Source organism: Dermacentor andersoni, chromosome 8, assembly GCF_023375885.2.
Source record: "Dermacentor andersoni chromosome 8, qqDerAnde1_hic_scaffold, whole genome shotgun sequence".
Classification (NCBI taxonomy): domain Eukaryota; kingdom Metazoa; phylum Arthropoda; class Arachnida; order Ixodida; family Ixodidae; genus Dermacentor; species Dermacentor andersoni.
Window position 1 is genome coordinate 30,130,827 of NC_092821.1, and position 21,018 is coordinate 30,151,844.

Below are 21,018 nucleotides of genomic sequence, written 5' to 3' on the forward strand. Positions count from 1 at the left end.
ATCGAGAAGCCACCTTGACGACGTGGGACCTGTTCCGAAGCGACTTTCTGCAAACATTTACAAGCGTCGTGCGAAAAGAGCGAGCCCAAGCTCTACTGGAGACCAGAGCGCAGCTGCCGAATGAGACGATCGCGATCTTCACTGAGGAAATGAACCGTCTGTTCCGCCACGCCGGCCCGGAAATGTCCGAGGAGAAGAAAGTCCGCCTGCTGATGCGTGGTGTAAAGGAGGAACTTTTCGGCGCAATGATACGAAGCCCACCGACGACCGTAGAAGAGTTCCTTCGCGAGGCCACGAGCATTGAGAAGACACTCGAAATGCGGAACCGGCAATTCAACCGCCGCACGAGCTCGACAAACTACGCCGGTGTTCGGTCACTGGCCACCGACGACCTGCGCGAGACCATCAGGGCAGTCGTACGAGAGGAGCTTCAAAGGATCTTCCCTTCATCGCAACCTCAAGTGGCCACAGTCACCGAAATCGTCAAAGAAGAAGTTCAGCGATCGCTCGGAGTTCCCGAGTTACAATCACAATCATCGCAGCCAGAAGCGATGACCTACGCCGCCGTCGCCCGTCGTCAAGGTCCCCCTCCACGACCGCGGCAGGGCCCTGCAACGCCGCAATTCCGTCGATCACCGCCGCCGCCGCCAGCGCGCCCACCCGTCGCCCAGCGCAGCTACCCGAGAAAGACAGAAATTTGGCGATCCCCGGACCACCGCCCGCTCTGCTATCATTGCGGAGAAGCCGGCCATGTGTATCGCCGATGCCCATACCGCGACTTGGGACTGAGAGGGTTCGCCGTCAATGCGCCGCGTCCACAGCTTGGAGAGCGCCCACGTGACCTCGCCGACTACCTCGCCGCTACTCAATGGAGCCCTCGACGACCGTCCCGTTCGCCGTCACCAGGCCGCTACCTGTCGCCGCAGCGCCGACCATGCACCGGCCCAGCTTGGGGCCGCTCTGCGAGCCCATATCCGGAAAACTAAAAGCAGCAACCGATGGAGGTGCGGTTGCTGTTCGTCGAACTGACGAAGATCCTCCGCCGCCGACGAAGACGACGAAGAAACCATCTCGACGACCTAATGACGACACGCCGCCGTCCCAAAGAAGTCGGGAAGCCAAGACTACACCGACGAAAGACGACTTGACGACGCGACGTTCTAGCTTCAGTTCAACACGACGCAGCCGTGAACCGACGCCAAGACCCAACTGCAACGCCAGACAAAGAACCACCGACCTCGACGTGCTTCTCGACGGCCACGCAGTCACTGCCATAGTCGACACAGGGGCCGATTACTCCGTAATGAGTGGACACATCGCCGCCCAGTTGAAGAAGGTTAAGACTGCATGGGAGGGTCCCCAAATTCGGACCGCTGGAGGACACCTTATTACGCCAACTGGAATCTGCACGGCAAGAATTACCGTTCATGACCGGACTTACCCTGCCACCATCGTTATCCTCGAACAGTGTTCGCGAGGCGTCATTCTCGGCATGGACTTCCTGAACCAACACGGCGCAATCATTGACCTGAAGTCGAAGTCCATAACGCTGTCGGAAGATCGAGCGATATCGTCGGAGAGCTCTAGTAGTCACCGTGCCTTAAGTGTGCTTGAAAGTCAAGTCAGCATCCCGCCTCGCTCCAGCATTGTCATTTCCGTAGGCACCAAAACGCCTGCCGACGTAGAAGGCGTGATCGAGGGTGACCAACGTCTACTGCTAGACCGTGAAATTTGCGTCGCAAGAGGGATCGCTCGACTGCATGGAGGGAAAACTGAAGTGTTGCTGACAAACTTCAGCCAGGAGTTCAAGCACATCAACAAGGGCACGACGATCGCGTACATCGAGGAAATTCTGGAAACCAGTAATGCGTTTGTCCTCTCGGACTCCGCCGCATCTACCCCGACGACCATGGTTCCCGAACCAGACTACGACATTAATCCAAGTCTCTCCGTGATTAAGCAACAGCAGCTCAAAAGTCTGCTCCAACGATACAAAGGCTGCTTTTCGACGTCATCGAGGATTCGACAAACACCAGTCGCCAAGCATCGCATAATAACCGAGGAGAGCGCTCGACCACTCCGCCAGAGCCCTTACCGAGTTTCGCCGCGAGAACGTGAAGCTATAAGACAACGAGTCGATGAAATGCTGCGCGACGACATCATCCAGCCGTCGAAAGGCCCGTGGGCATCCCCTGTTGTCTTGGTGAAGAAAAAGGACGGCACCTTACGTTTCTGCGTCGATTATCGTCGACTGAACAAAATCACAAAGAAGGATGTATACCCCCTACCACGAATAGACGACGCATTAGATCGGCTCTGCAACGCAAAATACTTCTCGTCGATGGATCTCAAGTCTGGCTACTGGCAAATAGAAGTCGACGAGAGAGATCGCGAAAAGACCGCCTTCATCACGCCAGACGGCCTCTACGAGTTGAAGGTCATGCCATTCGGACTCTGCTCAGCGCCTGCAACATTCCAGCGCGTCGTGGACACGGTGTTAGCAGGATTGAAGTGGCAAATCTGTCTTGTTTACTTGGATGACGTCGTCGTCTTCGCCGAAAATTTCGATGATCACCTTAGGCGGCTTGCGACAGTACTAGAGGCCATCAAGTCATCAGGGCTCACTCTGAAGCCAGAAAAGTGCCGCTTCGCTTACGATGAGCTTCTGTTCCTAGGCCACGTCATCAGCAAGTCTGGAGTGCGCCCCGACCCGCAGAAGACAGCAGCCATTGCAAAGTTCCCGCAGCCCATCGACAAGAAGGCAGTGCGTAGATTTCTTGGCATGTGTGCCTACTACAGGCGATTTGTCAAGGACTTTTCACGTATCGCTGAGCCGCTGACACAGCTAACTAAATGTGACGTCGAGTTCAAGTGGGAAACGCCGCAGGCCGACGCATTTCAAGAACTCAAACGACGCATGCAGTCGCCGCCCGTACTTGCGCACTTCGACGAGTTCGCCGATACCGAAATCCACACTGACGCCAGTAGCCTAGGCCTCGGTGCCGTGCTAGTCCAGAGAAAAGATGGTCATGAACACGTGATAGCTTACGCTAGCCGGTCGTTGTCAAAAGCGGAAGGCAATTATTCTACAACCGAAAAGGAATGCCTCGCCATCGTTTGGGCTACAGCGAAATTTCGCCCGTACCTATATGGCAGGCCATTCAAAGTCGTCAGCGACCACCATGCTTTGTGTTGGCTAGCGAATTTAAAGGATCCTTCAGGACGGCTCGCGCGGTGGAGCCTAAGACTGCAAGAATATGATATCACTGTAACCTATAAGTCCGGACGAAAACACTCTGATGCCGATTGCCTATCACGCGCCCCCATTGACTCGCCACCGCAAGATGACGAAGATGACTACGCCTTCCTCGGCATTTTAAGCGCAGAAGACTTCGCTGAACAGCAACGAGCAGACCCGGAGCTAAAAGGCCTCGTCGAGTATTTGGAAGGGCACACTGACGTTGTCCCTAGGGCATTTAAGCGATGATTATCTTCGTTATCGCTTCAAAACAACCTACTCGTAAAGAATAACTTCTCACCAGTGCGCGCCAACTACCTTCTTGTTGTCCCGTCAGGACTGCGTCCAGAAGTATTGCACGCCCTACACGACGATCCAACCGCTGGGCACCTTGGATTCTCCCGGACGCTGTCGAGGATACAGGAAAGGTATTATTGGCCGCGCCTGACCGCCGACGTTGCCCGTTATGTCAGAACATGCCGAGACTGTCAGCGACGCAAGACACCACCGACAAGTCCAGCCGGATTACTACAGCCCATCGAGCCTCCTTGTCGACCATTCCAGCAGATCGGGATGGACCTGTTGGGACCCTTTCCGACGTCAACAACCGGAAATAAGTGGATCGTCGTGGCGACGGACTACCTCACCCGCTTCGCTGAAACTAAAGCACTGCCGAAAGGTAGCGCCGCCGAAGTAGCGAAATTCTTTGTCGAAAATGTCCTGCTGCGACATGGCGCCCCAGAAGTCCTCATCACCGACAGAGGAACGGCTTTTACAGCGGAGCTCACCCAGGCCATTCTGCAATACAGTCAGACAAGGCACAGGAGGACAACTGCCTACCACCCACAGACGAATGGTCTTACGGAGCGGCTGAATAAGACCCTCGCCGACATGCTAGCAATGTACGTCGACGTCGAACACAAGACCTGGGATGCCGTCCTGCCGTACGTAACATTCGCTTACAACACGGCGGTGCAAGAAACAACACAGATCACGCCGTTCAAGTTGGTTTACGGCAGGAATCCGACGACGACGCTCGACGCCATGCTGCCGCACGTAACTGACGAAGAGAATCTTGACGTCGCTACCTATCTCCAGCGCGCCGAAGAAGCCCGACAGCTCGCCCGCCTGCGAATCAAGAACCAGCAGAGGACCGACAGCCGACACTACAACCTCCGACGACGCTTCGTTGAGTACCAGCCCGGCGACCGTGTTTGGGTATGGACCCCGATACGCCGACGAGGACTGAGTGAGAAACTGTTGCGACGCTATTTCGGACCCTACAAGGTCATCCGACGTATTGGCGCACTGGACTATGAGGTCGTGCCAGACGGCATTTCGCATTCACAGCGACGTCGCGCACGACCTGAAGTGGTCCACGTGGTGCGTCTTAAACCGTTTCACGGACGCTAACGAACATTCCTTTTTTTCTCTTCTTTGCTACGAGTGTTTATTTATTACTTTCGTTTGTTTGCAGCATCGGGTCGATGTTTTTAAGAGGGGGGTATTGACACGTGTACTTGTCTTTATCGGGCGACACGTTTTGCCACCTAACAAATGTTATCGCACAGCGCGGGACGCGCATGCATGTATCCGAAGTTTCTGGAAAGTTATCGATGCTTCTATCCGCTGTCTGTTGTCGCCGAACCTTGTGGTATCTGATTTCATCGCTTGACACGAATGGTGTAGATCTTTGTAGAAGGCATGCGGGTCCCAACGTTTAGTCTGGAACATTCGATGACTGCTCTATAAAAGCCGACGCGCTTGACCCGCTGATCAGATTTTCGACGATCGCCGACCGTGTTCGCCGCTATCGTTGTGCTATAAGTGTAGCCTCTTTTGTGGGCATAGGTTCGCCCAATAAAATTAGTTTTGCGTTCCACAGTATTGCAACTTTCTTTGACGTCACGACCACGTGACAATATCTACTGGGAACGCAAAAATTTGACATGCCAGCTTAGTTTCTTTAAGGCCATTTTATGACAAACGGAGAGGCAACACGTTGTGTCCCAACTTGTTAATTTTCTGTTCATTACAACCTTGTGACAGAAACAGAAAGAAGATAGCAAACTCATACTTGCTAATGCACAAACTTTGTCATCTTGTATCCGCAAATGAGTTTACCGGGCAATACCTCCGAGTATCACGTGCTCCCAGACAACTATCATTTGTTATATGTAAATAGAAAAAATTTAAAACGATGAAAAGTGCTCAATGAAATATTGAGGAAATGACAATGATGACCGAATTTCTGGCAGCCACTATTACATGGTTCATGAAGAGTTAGCATGAAATCAATAGGCTAGACTTGCACAGTAATATAAGAGATGCTAGAAAATGGAAGCTCACAAACAGCCTACTACACATTTCACAAACATGACAAATCAATAGAACAATAGAAATTTTTTTTTATCTTCAAACAGTATATGACAAACTTGAGCACAGTGTGTTTCCATATAGTCTGAAATATACTCGCACAATAGTAAATTTGGCTTAACATTCAGCCAATGAACAGTCGGCGAGCAAGGAAAGCCTGAGCATGGTAACTTGTCTTCTTCATTGCTCTCACAAATATGTTTGCATGTCGAAACGTTGTCTCCAGGTTGAGGCTGCCTTTGCTCACCTCTGTTACTCAATTGAAGAGTTTGTCTGCTTTCAACCTCTTTGCCTTGTTCGAATACATAAACCGTGATTTTTCTTTTTCAACATGAAACCGTAAATTGCGTTTTCCAATGATCTGTAAGCAATATTTGAGCTTGCTTATATGTTTATTTAGTGCCCTTGTTTTTTTACACAATCCTTGCAGAAGTCCTTGTAAGCAATGTTGTCTTTTAACGTTCCTTGCTTCCCTAAGGACACGCCACTTCGGTTGATGTCTGTGCTGCCATACCTGAGCATTAAACGTGCCACAGAAATATGAGTATCAGATAATATATGCTGCAAAATTTAGCATTACTTTTTTGTTTTGTTTTTTCCTTCGCCACTTTCCTCTCGCTAATGTGTTATGAAAAGAAGGGGACATTGCAGCTCCAGCTTATCTTGATGATGGTACACCTCTGCCGAGCACATTTTATGTTTCTGTTTTTTAATCTAGCTGAAATCGTCGAACGCAAGCAATATACGTATCGTGCGCGCCAAGAAGTACTGGACGCAACAAGAGTACGAGGGTTGCGCAGCACAATATATTGTGGTCTGAAGCTTCCTTCTCACTGCTTTAAGCAGCCCACCGAACATGGTGGGAGAAATTCGCTCGATTTGAACTTTGAGTTCAATTAAATAGACGAGTATCTTTGTTTACGTGACTGGCAGCATTAAGCCCACCTGGCGTGTACGAAAATTGTGAGCACGCACTGCTTGTACATTAAACAATGTAAGCTTACTCATTCGAAGTGTTTTTTTTTTCTTTTGCCAGTTGAGGCATCTGGGTCACCTGGCGACATAATAAAGGTATCTGCAGTCATGTCAGGCTACCATACAAATACCGCACCGATAGCGGTAACAAAACGCCCAAAAACAGCGAACGGGCAGCGCGACCAGCCCCACCGCCGCTGCTGCGGCAGCCATATTGCTCACTACGTAATGATGATGATATCAGTTTTGATTTTGAAAGTGCTCTCTTTCGGCGGTTTAATGAATTCACAACGCCACCGCTAATGTGGATAGTTATTATGTGTTCTGTGCACATACCAACAAGTTGGCATCAAAGAGGTTTATTGAAGAGCGGCACCCATTGACCCACGTTGGCATTAAAGAAGTTCATTTAAGAGCGGCACATACTCTGTGTCACATACCCAGCGAATAAAGTTGGTCTGAAAGAGGTTCACTGAAGAACAGTAGATGCCCAGTGACTCAAGTTGGTGCAGCAGTTGGTTTGGAACTCTGTTATCTGATCACAGCAGCCCGATGCTCCCCCCATTAGGGCGTCGCCAACCATATGAGCCAAGTAGGCGCAAAAGAGGTTAGCCGAGGACTTACAGACGCGGCCGCTGTCGTTACCAATATAACACAAATCGCGGCGGATGGAGCTGGGGATCACGCGGACGCCGACTGCGATGTCAAGGAGTTTCCGGCAACGTACAGAGAGGTGCTTGGTCACTATAGAAAACAACGAAGAAAATATCCACAACCCCACGGGCGTCTAGACAGGTCCCAGGCGGTCGACCTGAGATGGTTGCAGACGGGCACTTTCACAAAGCCCTACCACCTGCACCGCCTGTGGCCCGCGCTGCACCTGTCGCCCGGCTGCCCGTGGTGCGAGCACGAACGGGCCGATATGGCCCATGTGCTTTGGGAATGCCAACGCCGCGTGGAACAAGGACAAAGAGGAAGGGGGAATACAACAGCAGAACCCTCTGAAGCGGGGCGCCTCGCTGAGAGATGGCAAGCCGCCCTCCTCAGCGAGGCACCCGAAGACCAGGAGTGGGCCGTCCAGCGGGCCAGGGCCGTTGCCGAGAATCTCGAAAGATCTTCCTCGGGCGATGGACCCCTGGCAGCCTAGCCCCGGGCACCAACATCAACTACCGTTGGACAAATAAAGTTTATTCCTATCCTATCCTTACAGACAGATAGATCGTACACCGGGTGAAGGTGCCAAAGAATATTAATGACATTAAAAAGCAGGGGGCTTTGTAATAAAATCGCTTGCCTCTAAGGCCTCATTCGAAGAGCCGTCAAATTTTCCGTAGCGTCACCCTCACGACACCAATTTTTGTCATGGGAGAGGGTTTTCCGAGTCATATTCTCCTCAAAAACGGGTTGCCGCAGACGTAGAGCAGTGTTGTATGCTCCCGTCGCCAGAACGGTGACGGATCCCTGCCCCTACAAAATGGGTTAATCAGAAATTAAGAAGCCATCGCTAAATACAGCCATTTTACAGAGCTGAAGCTGGCACCAGCAGCGGCTGCTCTGCTGTTTACATCTGCGCTCCACGTGTCCCCACGTGCGGCTCATCGAATACCGAGCTGTTCGTCTCGGTGGTGTTCAAATATGCGACATGGACAATGCCGAAGGGCGTTTGAACGCCGTATTGCTAATTGAGTCAGTCAGGCTTCAGAGATTCCTGTATAATAGCAGAGTAGTATGCTGCTGTCTACGTCACCACCGCTATCGCCTATTGGCACACTGCTCTGTTGCACCTGGCGGACGTCTTTTTCTTTTGTTTTTTTTTGACGCGACGGACCGTTTGACGGCTGTGTTACTGAGCCCGTAAGCTCGCCTCGCGACAGACGTCGAGGTCAAAGGGTTAGGGCGATCGGAATCGGAGCGCCCTGGCAGGAGGAGGAGTCCAGTGCCAAAAATACATCCTGCCTGCTTAGACTCTCCTCGGATCAAGTCCGCTTCTGGCGTTTTGACGTCGCAGAGTCCAAACATCTGTCGTGTTTATGTTTCGACGGGCTTGCAGCCGCGGAAAGGCACAGACGCATTTTATACGCGCAGGCGGTGGATACAGTTTGTACCTCTTAGTTTGACGTGCTTTTTAAGCCGGACCAGTCGAGTTGTTATATATCAGCAAAATGGCGTGAGGCGTAGGGGTCGCTGCTTAAAGGAATTTCCATAAATCTGCCACAGAGGAGCGCTTTAAATCTTGGGAGCGATGAAATGTGCAGGTCGCTTGATGCAGTGACTTTCCTTCCACATTGGGCAAGGCCAACGCGCAGGTATACTTGGTTCGGTTTGGAAGATGCATTACTACAGCGGACACATACGCAGACAGGATTACGTATGACTCAACAATGGCTATCGGTTGTTCAATCCTTTTTGTCCCTACTTGTACACGGTGTTTCCTTGAAGCGTTTTCTTCCTTGGTTGCAGGGTTGGCGCTCATTTTCTTGAAGCGATATGTCCGACCGGTGCTGGCAAATTTGAGGAGATTATGTCTCAACGACAACTAAATCCTTACCTCGAACCTCCCTTTTAACATGTCTTGTAGTCGATGCCGCTATATCCGTTTAATACGGTGTGCATTCGTTGTTACAATCGAGTATTGTATGACATTCCACCTGATACCATCAGATGTCTTTAAACGCGCAGTTGGCAGCCAGTACTACAGGGCAATTTTATACGCCCAGATAAAACTATAAACTGTTGAATAGCTCCAGCAAAGTCATAAAAGCTGCCCCAGAATTTGTGGACGAGTGGACGATAGTAAACATTTCTCGAAATCTGGCTCCGTGGGTGAAGGACTACTGCGCAGGAGGTATCCTTCTGCAAAGCTTTCTTTTTCTATTTCATTGTAACTCAACGTTGTCACTGTTAACTCCTGCTCTTTGGTTTTCTCCGTGAGCTTTAAAATAACATAGCTTGTTCACAAATCCTTTCTTTCTGCATATTTTGGCGAATTTAATGGCTTTTCAATCGCCTGGTACGTTGGCAAATTTCCAGAGTTCAATGGCTCGGAGCTTTTTGAGGCGCAGACAAAAAGCCTGCGCAAGCGCTTAATTAGGTGCATGCTGGCACCCCCTACGGGAGCTTGTAAGGACGTCTTATTGTTGTTGGGATGCGAATAGAAATTCATAATGAAGCAATTACCACGCTTTGAACCGTGCTTACAAAATTGTTATCCAACGTTGAGTAATTTTTCTTCTGAAGAGGAGTCTGCTAGGGAAACATTTTTGGATACAGGGTGCTTGTTTAGTCTATACAGATTTCTTTGAGAATCGCCTTCGGCAAGTAACATAATTCTTGTCTTGTGCTGGATTACTCGAGGAGGCGGACATCATTACTTTTACAAGAAATCGATATATATAATACATAAAAAACAAAATTACGTGGATCCCACGCGCTGTCGGTATCGGTGTGAGCGATGCTTTCTTCGCTGTTTGCGTTGATTGACGATAACTGGCGGTGATGTTTACGGCGAATATTTAAGCTCATCAGCGTTTAGTGTAATACTAGAGTGGTGATTTGATGTTAAGCATTACTTGGGTGCACAACTTTTGTTTGTTTGCACAGTACACATAACACAAAGGGAGACGTGTTTTATTGATGCGTTTAGATGTGGTGAGAGGCTGACCGCCCTCCACGTCCTCCTGGAGTGTCCGGAAGCAGAAGCTGAGAGAAACACTTTTCTGTGGCATACAGGCAGCATATCCCTCTTCAGTCGGTACTGTTTGTTGGTTCAGAAGCGCTTTTTGACATCAGAGCAGACCTAGGTTTCACGAACGAAGTTGTCCCGCATGATATTAGCACAATACATTCGTAGAGGATCCAATTCCCACAAAAAGCCGCTGTGTAGTATAGTATAGCACATGCCTGCAGCCCCTTGCCTTTCAAAGGCTCCATTAGGGCAGTAGTGGTTCTTGCAAACGTTTGCCTCTGCCATATTTCAGTATATGATCATTTTTTTTCAGGATGTATCTTTCCTGTCCATCGTACACCTCATTAGTCATTGCCATAATTTTATTACACATGAGCTTTACGCAGTTTGAGCGACTATTTTACAGCGACACCTTTACAGCCGCGTTAAATCTACCTCTGGTAATTCATCGCTCCTCTGCGAACTCAGTAATACTGACCTGGCACTCTTTGGCCATACTTGTCCCTTGCGCCTCAATACACGACATTCGTCATCAAGCTTGAGGCGTTGTTGTGAGCATTGTTCCTCTCCCGGGCTTACCCCATGAATGCGAGCGACGAGTGTCAAGGCTCACTCGTTTCATCGTTTCGTGACTGCGTCGGTTATGCCCATTTTCTGCCTCCTCTCCCTACCCTGTCACCACCATGCTAATTCTCCTCTGGACAATTCCGCGTTGGTACAAACAGGCGCGGATAGAGATTTGTACGCGCAAGCGTACAGGCCCCGTCTGCAAAATCAGTGAGATTACGTCGGAGGAGCTGGGAGAGGGAATTGGGAAACCGAGGAGGAGGGCGCCTGGAGGCGGAAAGGAGGAGCTCACGGCGGAAGTGTGGGGAGGAAGGAGGGTAATCGGAGGCGCGTTGCGTTCACCTCCTCTAGCAGTTCCTGCGGATTCTGTGGGCGCTATGGTAATACCGGGTTCGCATGGCGATCGAGAGGCCGAGCGAGGAGGGAGCAGCCACGCAAGCGGTGCCAGGCCGAACGCGAGTCCAACGAATCCGAAGTCGTCGGCAAGCGCAAGCTGAACAAGACCGGCAAAAGGCGCCGTCTAGCAGTGCTAGGCGGCTCGCGACAATGCGGGTGTGTGAGGCAAGACGACATAGCTTAGAGACTCCGTAACCTGCTTTAACGATGTGGAACGTCAATGTCATTCTTTCAAAGGCGGGCATTGTGATTGATGATGACGAAGCACTTTCGTATGGAGATTGATGATGATATTGAGTTTTTTTCGCGCTGGAAAAGTTCTGTTCAATCTTGATTGAACATTTCTAGGCTCTACAGAGCAAAACAACTGTAATGTAGAGAAGAATGACTTCATGAGTTTGCCACGTGCCGTACCATGGTGCTGCGTAGACAAATTTAAGGAAAGGGGGAGTCAGGACATTCGGACATCCCCATTGTGACCGTGCATCAGTATATAGGCAAGCGCTGCAATTTCTGCAATGTGTTGCGGGGCATCACGGATAATTACAGCAGTTTAGAGGGTACTGTAGAGATGTCCAGGGAACTCCAGAGGGCATTGTAGCAACGCAATGGAAAGGTCGAAACGAGTTTCCCACGTCGCCTTTCCTATCTGCCGTGCTCCTAAAATGTTTATACACGCTCTCAACCACATCCCGACGCGGCTGCAAGACATCGATAGCAGCAGCAGCCGCTGAAAAGTCGAAACGAAGAGAGAAAGAAAGCTTGGCCTCAAATCGCGATTTATGTTTTTAACTAACAATGTTGCGGCACATATATCAAATTATGATATGTAGCAGGGGAATTCACAAAGCATATTCATCTCGAAGGCTGTTGCTTCTCAAAATGAAAATAAGGATCTTATGGGTGCTTCCCATGAAGGGGCCACTTCACCAGCGCCCGCTTCGACGACGGTAGGGCCCACCGCTAGCTATTGATGTGCAAACAAAGAGGTGATAGCAACCGCCGCATTCTGTGCAAGCGTTAACGACCGTCAAGGCCAGGCTTCTCCAATCGCTACAAGCTGACTGACCCGGATAGCCTACTAATTGCGGCACGGAGGCAATTTCGATCAATTTAGTATAAGCAGCGTGAACCAGGCACGTAACCAAGGGGGGGGGGGGGGCATGGGGGGGTGCTTTTTTTTTTCCTCCTCACGCCACCACTCCTCACACACATTCCTAAAGCACCCCCAAATCAATCTTGAGACATGACAGCTATTCGGCGGCCAACATTTTGCTGCCTTTTTCACTACTTTGGCGGTTCTTAGCTAGATGGCGGTAGTTACCAACATCTCCTTTGGTATGAAGGCCAGTTTTCTCATCGATTCGGTGCCTGCGCGATTAACTCGAGATGCGTTCAGTTGTCACCATGTATTGCAACGGTCACGCGCATCGCTGTTCCTTCGTTAGTTCAACCTTCTTTGTTTACACTCATCCAGGGACGAGGAAAAGAATTCAGTTCGTAGTAAGCTGGTCTGTATGCTTTTGGAACGAGTTGCGGTCGGAGAGAGAGAGAGAGCGAGAGAAAACGCTAGCTGTGTTTAACCTTTCCTTTTGCCTCAGTACTTCCTCGAGTGACGGCTCGCCGCGACGCTGGCAGATCCTCGAACCATATACCGATGATATGGGTTAGAATGGTGGAAAATAAGATCATGCGAAACAGCGTCCGTCATCAAACCCTGCAACAACCGTTAAACCCATAAGCAATATGAATGTCACCCGTTACCTCGTCTGGTTTTCCTTAATTCTACAGCACTTTTCGCGCAAATGAGCAACTGGAAACAAGAGTCGCAACGAGTTTAGAAATTTCGCGATCTGCTAAAGGAGGGAGCCGAGGCAACTGCCAAACAGGAAGGAAAAGCGAAAATTAACAAATTTATCCATTGTTGCTCAAAATATTTATGGGTCAACATTTTTTTGTTTAAAAAGTAAGTAGAAAAAACGCCGCCGGAAGTGGAGAATGATTCCGTGTGTTTTGAATGACGCTTCTACCGGTACCAGTCCAGCCGTCAAACGTATCCACTTCTTTGCTGTGCATATGTGAGTGTTTTTCTAACCTTTCGCGATGGTTGCAGTACGTCTTGAACGGCAGCGTCTGGTACTCTACGTGGTTGTACGGGACCTGCGGCCTCGCATCGTTACGCAACTTCCAGATGAACGATACGAGTCGGTTTTGGCACTAGGTGGAGTAGTAAACGAGGGGTTCAAAAGGACTGTGACTGTTCTGCAGTTTCTCTATATCTCTCTATAATTCTTTCAGACCTAATTGAAAAATAGCTACTAGAAATCTTTATTTTAGACTTTCGCTGATTGACTTGTCCTTGGTAGTGTTCTTCCTGCGCGAGTCCATTTGATGTTGTTACTTGTTTGTCAAGTAAAGGAGATGTGTATATCAGCGGCATATCTGTGAGATACACCTCATTTCATTTCTCTTCTGCGGGTTTACACGTTTTTATAGCGAACAGTAGGGATTATTCCCGTTTATACTAGTAAAAGTGCCCCCCCCCCCTTTTTTTGTCATAGAAAAGTTACGTTGGCGTGAACCCCCCCCCCCCCCCCCCCGTAAAAAAATTCTGGGTGCGTGCCTGGCATGGACCCCTGTCTACCGATTGCCTCGTCATTGCATCGTAGGCGGGTTCGAAGGTTAGACATCACAGGCGGAGTCCAGCAAGGTGATGCGTCCATGGGCGGAGTGCTGTGAAGAGCGCGACCTTTCTGGTCGGTTGGGACAAGGTCGCCGAATTCTCTTATGTAAGGAACCAGGGCAAAAGAACTGCTTAAAATGGATCTTTTGAGTGTGTCGACAGTGCTCTGACTGCAATCTGACTGCTTGCTTCAATATGTAAAGAAACCTCTTCTTTCGCTCCTACTGCTGAACGTACTCATCCCTATGCCTGTAGGGTTCCTGGCCTAAACGCTAACCCAAGTCAAACAAAGCAAGACATTCTAAGGATAACACGGGTTTCGATATGCGCCATCAAATTTGCTGTACAAATGCACTATTACTCCACATTTTTTTTTTTTACAAATCCGCCACTTTATGCATTGAAGCAGAAAAATAACTGGAACGCTCATGTATTATGCAGTGCACTTTCGGAATCAATACCTCAAAACGTGTTTAATCCTGACAATTCGTTGTAAGTGGATACACCTTGTCAGCCCATTGGCTAGAACTCGAAAATTGCAATATGTGCCATAAAGAAAATAAGTGTAAAATATAATAAGTGGGTTTTGATAATTAATAGATTATGGAATTTGATTTTTCGCGCAGGTATAATATTCACCTCTTTGAGTAATGTATTTGAATGACTAGAACTATCTTTCACAGGCGATTTTTAAAAATGCTTCATATTAAAAAAAATAAGCACCAACCGTCAACATTCTTCTTTTTACAAGGTAACCCTGTACATAGATTAAAGTAAAATTATGTAGGTTGATTTCACACACTGTTTCACATCCCTTATACGCCGTTGACACAAAGCCTCAGCTTCAGTTAATGTAGCAGAGCTCTTCTAGAAACAGTTCTATGGAACGAAAACTGGCATGTTTATCACGCCTCCCAGCACACGGTCCGGGAAATAGTGTCTTGCCTTGTCTCGTAAAGATATCGCCGTGTGCTGAATGAAGCCCACGTATCAAGGTGCGCAGGTATAGAGGGGTGTTTGCCTGATAGCGTTTGACGTTGACTCACCCTCCTCGTCTTTGGCAACACTATTATTCTGCCATGTTTCTTAGTATGTCATATTTCAGTAACATTTCTGGGCTGATTCGAGTATGTGTCTGCGGCGACTGACCGGAGTGATAGTTTCAAATTCTTGTTTTCGCCAAAGCGCAATGCAGGAACCTGACACATGCTCACTTGCACATTTTTCTTAGTTGAGGTAGCCCTTAAAGGCCCAACTGGCTCCTTTGATATCCAAACAGACAGTACCTTCGTGACTGAAGGTTTGCAGTAAGTTAGAAAAAAAAACGGGAATTCGGGAAACACGTATTTTTAGGCATGTCGTTATTCGCGCCGCAACTTAGCTAATTAATATTTTCTTAATGTTAAGAGACGTGCTGCTGTATTGAAGCCTATAAAGAAAATTTCCAGTGCTTTTCCTTAAGAAGAAACTTTATCTCGGGGACTTCAATCTGTGTAAATACATGGTAGCGGAGAAATCGGTTTTCTCGGCAACTAGTGCATCGAATTTGATGAAGTTTGTTAATTTAAAAGAAAAAAAAGTTACAACATAGTGACTTTAGCAAACTGAGTTTTTATTTGTGACAACAATTGTATTGAGTGGTGAACTGCATATTTTGGTTTTCTGATATATCACAGCTCCAACTAAGGAATGAAAGGCAGTGCCACATTTCTGTAAACTGCACCTGATTTTACGTCTAAAACTGACAGAATTGATTGCACACACACTGCTACGCAATATAGGGCTAATTTGTGAGTAGAACTTTCCTACATCCTTGTAAACATTGTAACACATCTAGCTATGTTGTGAATTCATATATCAAATTTGTTCGCTTTAAATGCTGTAACAGATGCTGTTTACATAACTACGATATGTGTTTTTGGAGGACAGTGACGGATTTTGAGTAAATTTTGTAGAATATTTTTCCCTTATATCAGATCTTTCGTTGCTACGGTCGCTTCAACTTAACTTACACAATGAAATGCAACACATTTCATTCAAGTGGATTCGGCGGTTGTCTAAGAAAAGGATTTCTCTCTTTTACGTGTGCTTGAACAAGGAAAATTGGAGTTTGTTCCGAGCTAAAGCTTTCTCTTATGTCGACAGCGTACTAAAGGTATTCTAGTAGTGAAATGTACGAATCGAAAAAGAATGTTAGCGATATTTGGCCTTCGAAGACTATCAAAGAATCCGTTTCATTTAAACGTGCCAAATTCGGTTTTTATAAATGTTTATATTCAGGAATTTATGCCTGCACGTAATACCGCTCGCACCTGAACGTCCGCTAAAGTGAGGAACTTGCAAATTAGCAGCAAATTCAATTATTAAGCGCACTGGGACGACAGCGATGAAGCAAGGGAACAGCACTTCATAAGATGTACGTAAAGTGTGTTTGCTGCTACGGAACTACACGTTGCTTAAAACAATGCTAATGTGGCTGGACTGAAGCATCAATGTTATACAGCCTCCATAAGTTCGAGGATTTCTTGTTCAACTACTGGATAAAATTACCGGATCATATTTAGCAGAGGTTATCGGCCCTATCGTTCGCTCAGGAACTAATGCACCTGCGCAAAAATGTAAGCCCCAAGCTCTCCTGCGACAGAACCGTTCAGAAGAGTAGTCACTTGTATATAGCTATTTCAATGTGCACTCTAATAAATCTTGATATCGTTTGTATTCGAAGAGCAACAAATATTCCACAATTTCCAAAAGTGATTTGTCGCATATTAACCGAATAGCAATGACTATCACATTCGTCGTTGAAATTTTGAGTTTTGGGAAGCCCCTAAATCGCTACATCACAGTCGACGTCATTAAAACGTAAAACACAGTGGAGAGTGAACCGTACCAAAGAGATTTTCATAATGTCTTTGCGAGGGATTGGCATATTTAGTACAAAGTTCCGCTTTTCATTATTGTTGCCGTTGCGACAGTATTGTGGCATAGTAAACCAAATGTCAGTATGTTTTGATGCAATTACCGTGCACGTGAACACATATGATGGCGTTCTCTGAAAGTGGCGTTCTATGATGCAAAGGATGGCTGCAACATTAGAACAGCTTACCTGAAACCGAAGTGCTTCCTGCATGATTCAAAACTTTTAAGTGTTTGATGACGCATTCAGAAGGTAATATGGAGATCGGGTAAAAAAAAAAACTATAACGTCAGAGTGAAAGTCGGAAATATGGATGGATGGATGTTATGAGCGTGCCATTTAAAACGGTGTGTTGGATTGCGCCACCAAGCTCTTGTTCATATTTTGCCTAATATCCGACTTATAGAAAAAAAAGAACACATACACACACGAAGAATTCCCAGCATCAAACTTTCTGAACCATTATTGGGAATTTTGCTTTTGTACGCCTCCGTTGTTTAATTGTGGTCTCCCTACTTTGCTGTCAGCAAACCTCCAATCGCCTCTTACTAATGTCTATTGCGGACATCTTTACTTTCCCCCTGCTATCCCTGAACCCAAGGTCTTCAAGGAGGCCAGAGGAGTCTAATAAAACATCCTGACCTCGCTTCGAAAACTAATGAGCTTCCCATGGAGTTATCATAAGTTGTTTCTTTCCTGATTTACTTTTATTCATCTTCGCCAGTTATTCACAGCAGATTTATTTTTTATTGTCATCCCCCATGAGAGTGTCTCAATGTATGTGACTGCATTTGACTTTCTTTTTTGCCATGTTGCTATACCGATCGCGTACTTGCTGGTAAGATTCCTAGTTCGTTTTCTCCACTGTGAATCAATGTTTTTCTTATACAAATATCTCAAAACTCTCGCAACCCCTTTACTTTCTTTCATATTCCTCAGTCATTCTCGAGAATCAATTTTACTCCGAGCTTCCCTCACTTAAACACTTCTCCATCCCATATAATCCTGCGCAGCTTCGTTTGTAGTCTTCTCTTGAGCTCCCAATGGGAGGCGTCCCCCTGAACCTTGGTTGACATCGAGGCCTGATTGTACCCCTGACTGCAAGCAAGCAACCACATTTCTAAATATAAGCCCTGGGACAATTACACCCTTGCACATATCCCGGTGCACCTCGTATCTATTGCCTCACCACAGCACTCTGTGTTGCGGTGGATTGCGCCACCAATCTCTTGTTCTGAATGTTTTCGAAAAATTTATTTATTTATTTATTTATTTATTTATTTATTTATTTATTCCTCAAATGCCCCTGGAGAGGGGTTTTACATGAGGGGTGGGCTGCTTCAAAGAAAAATGTGTTCGATGGCAGTCCTGAACGCAGTCGCACTGGAGTGGTACACAAAAAGAACGCACATGAACGTACACAAAAAGAATTCCCAGCACCAAACTTTCTGAACCACTGCTGGGAACTTTGTTTTTGTACGCCTGTATGCATAGTGGGCAAAGCGCCTCCAGTTACGGTGGCATGTAAAATAGAGGAAGTATATTGGTACGAATGAACCTCACGTTCGTTTTAAGAGGAATTGTGAGTCCATATATAAAATGCGATATATAATTTAGGAAAGCTGAGTTGTGAAGAAAGATTGGCAACGACCACGGCGAAGCAAGCTTTTGTTGAAAAGCAATGCCCATCCACAATTTTGGAAGACAAAGATTGGGCTGGTGTATGTTGACACAGCATTGACAAAATATTGACACGCGTACATTGTTTATCATTTTTCGGTGGCTGTTTTTGAATGTCTAACCAGTCACAAACCGTTCACTCGTCGAAAGACACGCCTACATGTATCGGAACTTTCTCCAATGTTGTCGCTTGATCTACAGCGAAATAATTTTTTATGTATAGACTTAATGAGATTGCACGACGGAATGGTGTACATTCTGGAACGTGGCAGGTGCTGGAATGTAGAGTCGTTTTCAATAGGAGCTGCAACAAGGCACATGAAGAAGCACCAAAACAGCACGGTGGCGCTGAGATAAAAAAAAGATTGCAGAGTTTAGTACCGTTCCCTATACTGGTGTTTATTAAACACAATTTGTTACGTGGAAGTAGCCGTTTTCTTGGAGCCATTTCGACCACGGGCATCGTGTTGCAGGTCTTACAGAAGTTCAATGTACGATGGGCCAGGTAAAGCCGACACACTTCACCCGCAGATCATATTCCACCGATGGGGCTCGTCGCTGTCATTGTGTTTCGAGTGTTACTTAGTTTCTTTATGGACACAAATATGGCCAAATGAAAAATTAAGACGCACCTTTCGCAATGTATTAATCATCACCGGACCACACGACGGCGTGACAATTCCCCCCAAAGGATCTCAGGTCGTGATGTTATGCGTTTTCTTAAGCCAAGTACTGTTGAAAAATTTGGGGATCGAAACGAGACTACGTTGCGAGTAATTTCATTTTTGCTGCAGGTGCGTTACTGGAACGGCTGAGTATGATATGATGTTTCTAAAACTCGGCGAGCACTTAACTCGCAAGCAATTGCCGTGAGCCCGCCAGAGAATATGGCCCGTTGCAAGGATCTCCGGCTTCCAGGCACTTGAACACAGTGGATTTTCCAAAGCTACAAAGCTACGTAAACGTTCACAGCTATTCTTGAGTGTTCATTTTCCATCACCCTATGTGTTTCAGTAAACAAGCTCATCATTCAGTCTCATAAATTTATAAGTTTTACGCTCCTGAGGAGCTGCATTAGCCACGGGAAGCTATGCTGCTGATTCTTAAAGCATTCAGCCACACGTGAACTTCTATAGTCGCGTGCACTATAAGTCAGCACCTCACTTACTGCTGCCCAATCGCCCCGATATGGCATTTTGTTTAAGTCGGCGCTGGAAGCGGAATAGTTTCCAGCTTAGACGAAAAATCTGATGCTTTGACGTTAGGCCACTTTGTACACCATACAACACGTGCGGCATGATGGCGCGGCCTCGGCAAGAGAGGGTTACAGTTTATAGCCCTGCGCGGTGGTTACACGTAAGTGGCTTCCAGTGAGCGCTACCATAGCGCGAGAGTAAGAGGGGCAGCACACCATGGAGCCCGGATCGGAACGCGACGCATCGGTCCCGTGGACGTGGGAAGCGAGGGGTTGCTTGAATGCACCGTGACGTCATCGCTGACACAAGCTCGCGTTTGTAGTCACCGCGACCATTTCACCCATTTGTTTCGACATTCGCAGAGCGTACTTCTGAGTGGCATTGTTGCGGCTTACGACAAACACGCAGCCGTGACTCACCTTTCACACCTCCCGTTCCCTACGGCGTCGTCAGTGCTGTTGGCGTTGCCGGCACGGCGAGGTTCCTACACGAGATACGCGCGAGACCAATTGTCGTGACGTGCTTATCTCGACACCGTGTGCGAGAAGGAGAAGCGAGAGAAAAGAAGGAGCTGCCGAATTGTGCCGGAGCAATCGCGAGCGTGCCTCTTAAGCTCCGGTTCGCGATAACCTACGAGTCACATTCGCCGGGCTCGCACGCGTACGCGTGCTCTCCGTGCGAGGAGTGATGTACTGCCTCCGTATCAGGCTCTCCTGGTCTCCGCGTTCTTTTTGCCTTCCTTCCTTCTTCACTCGATTTCCTTTCCCTTTGCTTTCTTCTTGACGTCGCCTACTCAGACTATCGCTTTCTCCTTAGCTCTCTTATCACTGGCTAGCACGCACACCACAAAGAAGCCGTTGCAAAACCACCGGCGCCTCTTCCGCAGCCAGCGAGCGAGCCGCGTCGCCGCCTGGTGGAGGATAGCCAAGGCGGATTGGGATAGCAGCAACTTCGGGAGTTTTGTGTGATCCACCGCCGGATGAACGGTTAGCTGCGCCGCTCTTGGTGCCTTATCGGTCGAGAAAGAAAAGAGAGGATGACGTCACTCCTTCGCGTGCGGTTTAGCGTACGCAAACAAGATCAGACGCTGTGTGCCGAAGGTGTGGTCTGCTGGTGTGCTGACAAGAGAGACGTGGGCGTCCTGCCGCGGTTGTGGGCTTCGGCTTTCTGCGCGCGCCATGAAGTCATCTCGCAGAGGAAGCGGAAGGCGGTGACGGAAACAATGCAGCCGCCCAACTAGCGGACGGCGCCGTAACCCGTCCGTGCTTGGCGAGAGGTTTTCCGAACACTCCGCTCAAAAGAAAT

General features: G+C 47.9%; 1 protein-coding gene across 3 annotated transcripts in view; it reads right to left on the reverse strand.

The window, feature by feature from the left end:
* The window catches only part of LOC126526194 (uncharacterized), a 68,188-nt gene extending 47,652 nt beyond the window's left edge, over positions 1-20,536 (reverse strand). For all 3 annotated transcript variants that reach the window (XM_050174135.3, XM_055068034.2, XM_055068035.2), the window contains exon 1: positions 20,133-20,536. The gene's annotated coding sequence lies outside the window, so the exon portion shown is untranslated. The remainder of the gene's footprint in view (positions 1-20,132) is intronic.
* Positions 20,537-21,018: the final 482 nt, after the last annotated feature.